Source organism: Onychostruthus taczanowskii, unplaced genomic scaffold (assembly GCF_017590055.1).
Source record: "Onychostruthus taczanowskii isolate IOZ18803 unplaced genomic scaffold, ASM1759005v1 scaffold12, whole genome shotgun sequence".
NCBI lineage: Eukaryota > Metazoa > Chordata > Aves > Passeriformes > Passeridae > Onychostruthus > Onychostruthus taczanowskii.
In genome coordinates this window covers 15,106,877-15,119,822 of record NW_024498351.1, presented here as the reverse complement: position 1 = coordinate 15,119,822, position 12,946 = coordinate 15,106,877, and the positions used below count along the sequence as shown (strand labels likewise).

The following is a 12,946-nucleotide window of genomic DNA, read 5'->3' as shown; positions in this document are numbered from 1 at the left end:
AAAGTTTTTCACTTTAATAATAGAGTACCTATTTGTTATAAGAACTAGACCGATAAATATAATACATGGGCTTTTTTCCAAATAAGGCTGAGCAAAGCTTTACATGATCATCTTTTGGTCCATTAAAAAAAAAAAAAATTAGTATTGAGTTTCCTATTGATAAATCCACAAGTAAATGCCATCTCTAACATAGTGATATATTTAATAGAAAGAACGAGATTTAAGTTTTTATTGTTGCCACAGTGACAGTAAGATTAAGTAGATATCTAGAGTTTAAAAAAAATCCACAGAGTGAAATGAAGAAGAGAAATTTGTGGGACACACAAGCAGCACTCCTTTGCTCACTGCTGATTAAGTTTCAGCACCTAAGACTGTTTTTTCATTTCACCATTAAAATTCTATTTGTACAAAAAGCTAATTCTTATGTTTCAGGATTTTTTCTTTATTAACTCCTGACCAAAACAAACAGGTTTATTGACACTTTTGTGAGAAAAGAAAAAGAAAACAATAGCACATTTTACCTTTTACAAACTGAATTGGATTTTGTGTACAAAACACTAGATAGAAAGTACTTGACAAAAATATTTAATTCTTTATGCAGCTGTAAAAGCAAATTTAAGGACAAATTTGATTTAGAAATCATTTCCCCACTATTATCTTTATTATTATCATCATCATTTTCAATGGATCTCCTGCCAATTCTTTAAGTTGAACAGTATTCCTCCAAGATACGGGTGCAGAAATCACAAAAAATAAGGCTCTCAGGATTCATAATGTTTTGAATATTGATTCTTTTTCAATTTATGTTTTTTAAATAGCAAGCATGAATCCACTTCCTCATACTTCTCCAATGTTTACATCATAATCCTGTGAAGGTTAGTAACACTTTGAGGTTCTGAACAAATTTGCAAGTATAACACAAATTCGCTAATCCATTGCCACTTAAAAACTGCTATGTTAACCACTAGACACACCAGAAACTATTATAAAATACAGATGGAATTACCAACGTGGAATTCCACTTGGATCACCAGGATACAAAAATACAATTATAAGCAGCACAAGTAGGCTGTCAACTCGCCAGTGATTTCCAGGGCCAGAGGAGGTCTGTAGCAAGCCAAGCCTATGTACTGTATCCTCTCACACTGCTGACCTGCGTCTGTAAATCCAGACCCTGGCACAGCTCTGCAAGGGGCTGCTCCAAGGACTCTCCAGAAACCCCAGCTCTGACCTGCCACCTTGCTCCTCCTCTCTGGGCAGCAGAAGCAGTGCTGGCATGGCCAGGATCCAGCTGTGCAGCTCAACAGGCTAACAGCTGGCCTAGTGCTGCCCTACCAAGCACACCTGCCCAAATGCTGCCTACTTATAATTACCAGCACCACTTCAAAGATTACTGTTCTGTCGTAAATTGTAATTGCTAGAGAGAAAGGGATGGCCCTTAGGGAAGCAGGAGAAGCCTTTCAAATCCAGGATAAACACAAGCACAATTCCAGGCAGGCAGCATGCAGCAGGCATCCATGTCAAAGAGTTCCCAGGCCACTAATGCTCAGAGGAAGCATCAATCACATAAAAGCAACAGTGCTTTGGTGAGTCTGGTTAGTCATGTGAACAAGATGTGCCAACTTCAAGGGCACACCTACCTGTGAAAAAGTCCTGTCTCAAATTTGATTACAAGTGTAGATGTTCATGAAACAAACTGAATAACAAAGTTCAGTGTCATCCTTGCCTCAACGTTATAACATTAAGTCAAAACTCAATTCATGTAGTTCTAGTAGGAAAAATATTTGAAATGCCATACAGCAACATAGAAATCTCAGTATGAACTCAAATTCATATGAACACAGCCACATTCAATAGTTCACTAAAGTTACACACCAGAGCTAGCAACAGTCATGATGTGATTTTCAGATCACCTCTACAGGAGGGATATAAGCCCAGTACAACCCTGACTTTTCATCTGCACTCTACACCAATTTCATTTTTAATCAAATTCCCTTCTTACTATAAATAGCACATTCTCTAGGTTAGACTGCAGTTGACTCTGATCATGCAAATGTTCTGTCCAGTGTTCTCACCTGTCTGAAACCAGGTATGATAGAACTGAATAACAGCCATTCTTTCATCCCAGACACTCTGTAAATTAAAGAGACACTAAAACACTTTGGAAAAGTATTTGAGTGACCCACACTGGGCCTTAAACAAAATTGAGAAGAGTGAGACAGAGATCCAAAAAGACAGGCAGTACAGGACAATTTGTTTTATAAATACTGCTCTGCTGGATCATGCTTGGACATTGCATCCTTAGGATCTGAACTATGTCAGAACTGTTCCAGAGGAGATTTTTAAAATATGAGAAGATCTGTACATAATAAGATCACAATTGCTTAAAAGGGCAACATTTCCATGACTCCCTTTTTTGTTCCAGAGTCTTTTAATAGCACACAATTTTAAAGCCTGATCCACCATTTTACTGAACAGCAATCAGCACAAGGTGATTGATACCTGATTGTATATGGCCCTCAGAACTCAACATAACCACTATTTACTTTCAAAATACATATGACAAATGGAGGAAATTAACACAACATGAAGCAAAGGAAAATTTGCTAGACAAAAGTTGAAAGCAGAGAGTTACAAGATGTAATTGGACAGGAAATAATATCTAGGAACAAGGACTGAAGGAATCTTGTCTGTGAGAAGATCATTATCTGTGACATATTATAACCTATGATAGAGGGACTGCCATTCCATTCATTAAACATCATCCAAGAAAAATGAGGTTTATTGCACTATAATAGAGGATAAAATGCTGCATGTCTTGGGCACTGATATTCTAAGGCTAGTTCATAATACTTAGTCCATAAAACTTAAGTTCCAGTTTGTAGCCATATATTTAGATGATCTTAAAAGAATCATCTAAAGATTACTTCAAACTCCACATTTAGTATCCAATGAAGTTCAATTAGTTAATAAAAGATTGGATTTCTTTAATGCATATCATTAAGCTTAAGTATTCTCATCTAGGGGCGCCTTTTTTTTTTTTTTTTTTGCCTTAGTGAACAAGAGGCAGGTGTGTGTAATGAGAAGTGGCTATTTTAAGGAAAACCAGGAAGCATTCTGCAATTCCATTAAGTAAACAATGCATGATTATGTTAATCACTTTACAGGTGCTTGGGGAGACTTAGAAGACAAACACAGTTTACAAATTGACGGCCTCTATTATCATATCAAATTCACATTTTTCTTTAAAGTTTTCAAAGTACAGAGTTAGCTAGCTAAGCTCTTAAAATGCAGATTCTGCAATGATATACATGTTATCATTAACAGATGTTCTTGCTTCTACAGCCATACCTGTAAGCATAAGTCTGTATATGCAGCTAAAGTTAATAATGAATCACAGAACCACAGCATATTCTGAGTTGGAAGGGACTCAACGAGAATCATTGATTCAACTCTAAAGGGAATGGCCCACATGGGGATGGAACCCACAACCTTGTGTTATGAGCACCATGCTCTAAAAAAAATGAGGGTGAAGACACTGGAAAATGGAACCATAACTACAGACTGATGGATTGTCAGTGCAGAAATACTGGATCATTTGGACAACTTTCTTAATTGATGTAAATCACATTTTGAAGTCCCCAGAACACAAAAGCACATAGAAGACAGGCTTCTTTCCAAGATGGGGGTACACAAAAATGAGACATTTATTACATATAGCAGTACAACTATCTTTCTGTCAAGATACAGACAGCCCATGATATTTCCCATTTCTATGATCTGAGAATATGAAGAGGTGTGTTCTTAAAAATGTGTATGCACATACATGTATACACGGAGATAGACACACAACTTTGAACAAATTGTTCTATGCAAGAGAAATGCTGGATTCTGCTGCATTCCTTCTCTGACTCCTTTTTTCTCCAAAACCCATTCAGGATTAAATAAACTGTAAAAATGAAACATAAATTATACATATTATGATTAGTACTCTATCAATAGAAAAAAGAAGGAGGTTACAGTAGGCAGATCTTAGAAAATCACAGCAGGAGGCAGGGGGAAGGAGACATATACATGAAAAATACCCCCACCTCGCTCAAACCTGAAATTACTTTTCCTCAGTTAGAAAGGAAGAAATCACAGGTTTGTAAGAGGTACACAAATACCTGAGAATTATTAACAGGTTCATCTTAATGCCTTTCAAAATTACTTCCAAGAAATCTCCTTTGCTGTGTGGTGCTTGGCCTACAGTCAAGATTTGTAGTTTGGAATTCAGTTGTAACTAGTGTCAATGCTCAACTTCTATAGCAATTTCAATGTGCATTTGAAAACTTTCTCCAAATACCCAAAATGAACCCATGTGCTTTGTTGAGTAACAAGATCCTATGTGACACTTATACGAAATGTTGCACAGATTCAATTTCATTAGTTTTTCATGTATAATGATGTATATTACACATTAATTCTTTTACAGTGCAGTACTTGTTAGCACTTTTTCTTGACAGAATTTTTTCTGAAAAATATACCTCTTCTCCAAACTCCAAGGAAGACAAAACAAAAGCTGCTATTCAGATGTGCAGTAATGGGCAATCTATTAAAATGTAAGAGAAGAAATCCAGTGATGGAAGAATTGCATGCACATTAATCTGGAATCCATACACCATTACAGAAGGGTGTACAGATGGTTTATCCACAGTAATACCCACCAATACAACAGTTTACAAAAAGTTGCCTTCAATCACTTTCAGTTAGCACAATTACACAGAATAGTAACATAAAATCAGCATCAATTTTTTTTTTTGCAAAAGGATAAGTGAAAGTATTTAATTCTTATTTTGATCCATAGCTTGAGAGAAGCAAATGTAAAATTTTAATCAATGAAAGAAATGGACAAACAGAAGAAGAAAAATGTTCTCAATTCTTCTTCAAACCTCCTGAATTTAGTGCTCAGCTTGGATCTCAAAATCAATTCAATTCTTACCCAAATTTCTAATGCTATAGGCATTATTGCTTTGAAGGTTGTACAAATATGCATTCTAATCCCATATAAATATGCTTACAAACATAGGTTTTACTCATTTCAGGCATTCAAGACAAATTTCTTATATAAAACTCAGGGGTGCAATTAATCCCATTAACTTCAAAAAGCCAGTTACCAAACCTGAAGTAATCTTTTAGGTTCTCTAGAGAGGCTGATTCAGCACATCTATTTCATATCTGAAGATTTCCCTCTTTCCCTAGTGAGTACAGGATTCTGAATGCAAGAATCCTTAGCGTGTGCAAGGGTAACTAAGTTTAAGAGGGATGAATTCTGTAGCAGGCTGCAGAGTGCACACAGAATGGCAAAAGTGACCCAGCTGCTGCTCCACGTTGCAGGTCAGAGTTAGAGAGGCATTGCTGCTCCCTATGGCCGAGGTCACTAACAGTATGAAAATTACATTGCATAGGGAACACAATTTTGTCTTCTACAAATTACAGTGGCTGAAGCTGTAACAAAATGCATTTACTTTGTATTAATTATATTGCTGTCTCTTTCCTAACTTTAAAAAGTGGTAAGCAGGCTGTTTACCTGTCAAATGGGGCAGAACTGGCCTACAAAACACCCTTCTGCCATATTCTTTGTTCATTCAATTCTGTAAGTTATGAACTAGCAAATCCCACACAAAATCTCCCTCTTGAAAAAGCTCATTCATGAGACAGGCCTTCTGCTGCTAAATGTTTCACCATGTTCTTAACAAAGTAGTGCCTCCCATTCAGATATCAGGCCAAGACGTTATGTACAAACTTTGAATTGTTTAGGTACATTCTCTTTTAATAAGGGTACTATTAAGATTTACTGCCACTTTAGTACAGGTATTATTTTGAAAGAGTAACTAAGTGGACATCAGTACCAGAGTAGAACAGATCAAACAAGGAGCAGCATGGTCGCAATCCCAGCTTGAAACAGTGGTGCAAAATAAACAAATATGGTAAGGTCATGCATATTTGCCTTGTTCACAAGATGTGTGCAACTAAATGTCAACAAATGCCCATGCTCAAAAGACAGCAAACATGCATGTTACCTTTTCTGTGCCAAAACAGAACCACTAATAGCTCAAACTAAATGTAACCCATTCCTTAATGATGAGATATTCTCAATAACATTAAATCAAACTTCTTAATAGCACTAAATGTATGCCTGCAGACACTAGCATGTGCACCACTAATGTGTTTGCTTTGTATTACACACACGTGCACACAACAGTATGGCTTTATAGTCAAATGTTCACAGCTACACTCCTGGCTAGAATGGATATGTAACAGTCAACAGTACCACACCTTCACCTTTTTGCACCACTGGATACTCAAAAACTAATTGCAGAAAGTGAACTCACAGCAGTTATGCACTTTCTGGAGACAAAGATTTATTAGCTCCAGCAGCAAGTGTTTCCTGGATACATGTCATGAATTTTCACTTGTTTTCCAGATTTCAGATAATTTTGCTCCTTGTAATACAAAGAGAGGTAAAACACTCAAATTTGTATAAGAATAGAAACTTGAAATAAGCACTTACTCTGGTTTTCTAAAAAAAAATATACAGGTATAGTACTAGTTTTAATAGCTTGTAATTTCTTTCCTGTGATTCTTTTAAGACCTTGAATACTTACAACAGACAGCAGGCCTTAAAGAAATATATTTTTTGGTTTTACAGAATTTCCTTGGTAAAGAAAAATGTACAAACATGCAGATGGAGAATTATACTAAGAGACATACATTATTTCTCTGCCTCACAGCAACCCAGAAGGAGGGACATTATTTGAGTACTTACTACTCAGATAACAGGCTCTTGCAACTATTTAACAAGCTCAAAAACTTGTTTTCCAGCACTGACAGTGATTTACTATAACTCCCATTTATAAGTGAGCTGTGGGTTTACGCAGATATACCACATTCAATGATGTTTCAGAGAGTATCTAAGACTTTGAAAAATACACTTTCCATTAAAAGACTCTTGTCTAGCTAGCCAGCAACCCAGGTAAACACAATATTATATTCAGGAAGCACACAAGGATCAAGTAGAAACTAAAATCTAATATTTTTCTGTCCTCATAAGGTTTGGGATTTTAAAAAACCTTTTAGGAGTACTGAATAAGTGGTTTCTTCTCTGTAATTTAGACAGAGTACTCAAGGTCTTTTTGAAATGCTTTGCTGAAAAGGGCAGTGTGCTGAAGATTGTCTCAGTTAGTTTCCAGTCAGCCCTCCAGAGAGACAACTGCACTACCACTACCACATGAAATGGCAATATCAGCCCATCATCAGTTCTGGTTGCTGCCTTCCTGCAGTCCAACTCAGAGTCTCCTATGTTCTCTGTGCTGCAGCACAGCACGAACTGTTCAACCTATTCAGCAAGTCCTGCTTAGAAATAACAAGTCGGCACCTCAGCAATGATGGGGTTTGGAGACATACACTAACTACAGTAGCAAACTGTACTCATTTCCTCAAATGTTTTCCAGCTCTTCTTGATTTAGTTAAACATTAAACTGCCAGGGCAAGGATGAAAACAAACCAACAAACCTTGTTGCAACGACACTACAACAAAAAGTCTTAAATTCACTATATTTATACATAACTCACTAAACTTGTACAACATAGGCAAACCCAGGAATCTTGACAATAGTTCTTCGTTTCCAGTATCTATTATGAACATAACCAGCTATGGTTATGTCAATACAGCTATGAATTTTTACTACAAAAATTGTATTGTACATAGAGAGGAAGTTCTTTGAAACAAAAATATAACTGCTAAGTTTTTGAGTCCACTTATTTTAACAGCAGCGCAAGTATTCTAAAGTAAAACCTGATAGCAAAAATAACTGAACAACAAAACCCCTACAGAATGAATGCTATAGCTCTAGACGATTACAGGACATATTCAAAGTGAAAGAAAGTAGGTTTTGGTTAGATATTGGGAAAAAAATTCTTCACTGTGAGGGTTGTGAGGCATTGGAACGGGTTGCTGTGGGAAACAGTGCATGCCTCATTCCTAGAAGTGTTCAAGGCCAGGATGAACAGAGATCTGAGCAATCTGGTTTAGTGACAGATGTCCCAATCCATTACAGGGGAGTTAGAACTGGATGATCTTTAAGGTCCCTAAGGTCCATTTTCCAAAAAAAACACCTTTCTATTTCATTTAGCAGTTTTGCAAGTGTAATTTAAAAACATCAGAAATTAAGTGCTTGCAATATATTAATAAAAATTAATACATTTTTTATTTCTTTATTTTAAAAGACTTGTTTTCAATGTTCAAAAGTTCTACACATCCCCAAACTCCCTAGACTTTATGCAACACAGAAAAGCTAAGGATGAAAATCTTCAGGTCATCCAAAGACCTTGCCTGCTTCCTCCTCAGAAAAAAACCCACACAAAATGGGCAACTGATGTTGTTCTCACACACACACTCAAAAGGAAGGAAACAGAGAACATACAAGTTAAGCTTTCAGTCCAGCAGGCAGCAGACATGGGGAGGTGAGTGCAGAGGGAGTGCTCTGCCTCCCAGCTCGCCATGAGATGCTGTGTGCATGTTAATGACTGCCATAAAAATATGCTACCAGCAAGCAAGCCGAGCATAACTGCCTCCTCCCAGTTACAAAGAGGTGGCATTAGCTCAATGTCAGCTCCCTCTGTCCCCTCACAGGTGCTTCTGTGAAAAGGCACATGAACTGAATAGCCGAGATCCAGAAAGGGAAGAATGCATTTGGGAAGGAAGGGACCTACACCCTCTGGTTGCAGGATCAGGTCAAACTGCCTGCTGGCTTGGCTTTTTGTTTCCCTTTCCTTTTGATTATGATAAACTGTTTTGGCTTTCAATGTCACAATTGCTATAAATGAAGAAAAAACTCCATGCTGAACTCAGTTACACATTTTACCACATAATTTCATCATTGAAGGTCATAAAAGTGAAAAGGAGAACCAATATTTTGCAGCTCAGCATAACAGGTATTTGTTTCTGTAGGGCAAAGCCTCCAACCAAATCACTATTTGTAATTCATTTATCTGTTTAACATAGCCAAGTTCAATGCAAAGATGACATTTTGAAAGGTTAGGGGGAAAAGGGGACCACAGAGAAATGGAAATGGGTGATACCATGAATATTTTCTCCAGCGTTTTCCTTTGACACAGCAGTTGGTCCTGCACTGGCCTGTAAGCACTATAATATTAGACACCTGAAATGTGAGGAATGTCTGATAACCATACCCTAGCACACGGATAATTCTACAGCCAGAAACCAATGATATGACCTTTGCCATTCCCCTGGAAAGCTCAAATGCAGTGACATTATGAAAAGGCTATTATGTGCAATGTTGCTATAGGTTATTTATATATACATGACTGTACACTGTTCTTAGAGGGAAAATGTTATCATCAATTGACAGCACTGTTAAGAAACTTAGCTATTAGTTTTAATTTAATTACATAAATGCTATCCTGTTTCCTGAGCAATTTTAAGTGTTCCTGAGCCTCCTATCTCTGCGTACAAACTTGACTTTGAAATGTTTTCCTTTACTGTCTTGTACCACTCTGCTCTTCATTTTACATATTTACTAGCAAATATCCTTCCTACAATAGGAAGATGTACTCTTAAGAATACTCAAGGTAATAAAAGAAAAAAAAAAGCCAAACCAAAACCAAACAAACCACAACAAATCCAGTCAAGAATTGCTTCATGAAAGACAAAAAATGGCACAAACTGTGCAGGCATTTCCACATACAAATAGGAGCAACCAATCCTTACTGTTTGATAGAAGTATGACACAACAAACTACAGGCAGAAAATGTCTATAGACTAGAATACTTTATGAGGAATTAATCAAAACAGATAGACTTAAGATAGAGGATTAAAACATTCTGGTAATTTTAATGATTTGTCATCTTGGCTGTCAGGCACAAAGCACCAAAAACAGTTTTCATGGCATATTGTTAGGGTTAAATTTAGGACATTTCTGTATTGTGATAATTAAATATGAGAAATAAATGTATTTCAAAGAAAAAACACAGTCAAACCCCAGAAAATTATCATATTTAATATCAGCATTAAAAGATCTTCCCAATCTCTTTTCCCCTTCCTCCTTTCTGTAATTTCATACACACACTAGTCCAAATCACCCCACTATCCACCTCATCAGCTACAGAAAATTATTTAGAAAAAAAATTTGTTCTGTAAACTCCACTTCTCCTGTAAACAAACCCTTGCATTGTAAGTGACCTTTGGATTTATAGAGAGGATATTTAAAGACTCTCCTCACCTAAGTCTGCTCCCACTGAAGTCAGCAGGAGCATTACCAATTTCAGTAGCAGGAAACCTAAATCTAATACTTTCAAAAAGTACTACCCATCTGAACATCTCAGAAAACCTCACATACGTTCGACTTCAGTGCTGTGAAGCCCTTCAGCCAAGTATACCAACCATTCCAGAAGCAGGGAAAAGGGAACTGAAGTTAATATGTCCAATGTCTCTGCAGTTTGGTTACAGACCCACAAACTGCACCCAACAGGAGACAGCACCCTACTCTGTTATTCTCAATACTGAGTTCTTCATATCTTGATTCCAGCCTCTCACCCAACCACTTGTAACAATTTTCAGTGCATACTTCATTAAACATTCTGTGTTTTCAGTACAATGCAGCTCCTGTTGCAAAAAGACTGAGCTAGATCAGAGCTCAAATGGCACACAATCACTAGGTGTATCTCTAATCTCTGGTAAACTGTTTCCAGATGCTATAAGAGAAATCTTTAAAAATCTGTCAACAATTTTTTACATGGAAAATGAACAGCACTGATTTTATAAAACCGCAAGCAACATAATACTAAAGAAAAAAAGGACAATATATTTGTATTTTAATATTAGTAAAAGATCATTAAAAAGTCTGCCAACCCTTGGTGCAAATGGTTCAAAAAGATCCCTCAATCTCAGCTATTTCCACAGACAAGAGACTCTAGAAAAATCATTCTTGAGAGCAGAGTGATGGAAGTCAAGGGCTAACATATATTAGTAAAACTGCACAAAACTGAACTAACAAGTAAGGGCTGTAGCAAACGTTTGTTCACACAAATGTAACATTGAACTTAAAAGTTCAAGATAATGAGTACTTTAAGATTACAGCAATGTAAAATTGTAATTATAAGATGATTTCAGGTATATGTTCTGGCCTACATTTAATCCCTCCCACTAATGCAAAGAACTCTAGTTCGTAATGCTTTTTTTTCAACTGCCTTTCTTTGTATACTCCAAATCAATGCAAAGTTCCTTCAGCTTCTCTACTGTTTTTACATTTTTTTATTCACAATATTGACTTCAAGATTTAGATCAAATTTATTCCCAGTGGCAGCAGGGTTTGAGGAATGGGAAATATGTAACAATTAGCCAACAGGAAATGCCTAAGTTTGCTGTGACTTCCTTCGCACACACCCACTCCCAGAAACTGCCTGAAAAAAACCACCCCAAAACCTTAATGGAGAAACAAATTTTCTAGCAGTTCCTAGCAGAAACAGCACAAACACAGTTTACTGAACTATGGCCTTCTACTGGAAGGAAAGGAAATAAAAAAAACCAAAATCAGCTTCTGCTTCTCACATCAAACTGACTAAACCCCTTTCAGGTCATCTATCCTTTTTGGTTCCCTTTCCCTGAACACTTACAAGCCTTTCCTCTACCCTAGCATATCATTGCTTGTCACACATCCCTCTTTACCAAGTGTGGCTGGCACAAGTTGTTTAGAGCAGGGGAAATACTTCCAAGGCAGTAATTTGCAAAGATTGCTGAGGAATTATCTGAGACACTGTAAAAGGGAACCTGGAGTTTCAAGATGAATTAATACTCTACTTACTGACTCGAATAAAGCTGCCTACCTTTCCCAAAAATGAAAATGCGCTCCCTTCAGTTTTATTAGCAGTTTGCATTACTGATTTAAAAAGATTATTCTAAACCAGGTTAAATTATTACTTCCAAGAATACAGTACATATTAAAACCTCATCCCTATTTGTGGTTGCTAATAGCACAGAGTAAAATACCATTTCTTCAAATAAGCATACAAACATCAAAACAATTTTCAAAAGATGTCTATGAGTAGGTAACAATCATGTATTACAAGTCCCCTCTTTCAAGGTATAAGCATGTGAGAAGGGGAAAGAAGATGAGAGTAACACAATGAGGCTATTCTGCACATTTTCAAACTCAATTTCTTAAGCCAACACTTAAAATTAAAAAATAAGTAGGTTTTTTACAAAAATCTGTGAGGAGATTTTGTACCACTGTACTAGACTAAAAGATATCAATTATTTTTGCCGACACCACTGAGGAAGTCATTCAACTCCTTATGGATGGCTCTTTGAATCAGCTGAACATTTAGCAGAACTCAAAATACCAAACAGCTTACTTCCAAGTTATGAGGAAACAAATATAAAACAAACAAGAAAACACCACCACACAACTTATATAAAACTGTTCTGTGATTAAATACTGCATTCAGCTCTGGTAGCCCCTGTACCATGACAACATGCTGAAAGTAAAACTACAGATCAACATACAGAGGAAAGTGGGCAGTGGCAATCAGGGTATAGAATATAATGTAACTGAACAGGTTAATGTCATTCATCTTGGTAATTGCTTACAGAATGCAAATACCAAACACATGAAAGGCACAGACAGCATTTACTGTTTCTCATGCTACAAGAAACAGATGCAGAAAGTACAGAAGAGTAGGCTCAAAACAAAGTTCTGCACAATGCACAATCACAGCTGGACCACACTGCCACTGCATTTTGTTGAGTTCAAAATCAAAACTGCTTTCAAAAACAGATTTGACAAAAATTACAAAGCACAGATTCACAGTAAATATGTAATTATGATATTCCAGACACAACCATTTTCCTACTGGAGTTAGGTCTTCTGCTTCAAGACACATACTT

The 12,946-nt window shown here is 36.7% G+C and overlaps 1 protein-coding gene across 1 annotated transcript in view; it reads right to left on the bottom strand.

The window, feature by feature from the left end:
- Positions 1-12,946, bottom strand: part of WWC2 (WW and C2 domain containing 2) — a 93,498-nt gene that overhangs the window by 59,013 nt on the left and 21,539 nt on the right. The window lies entirely within an intron of this gene.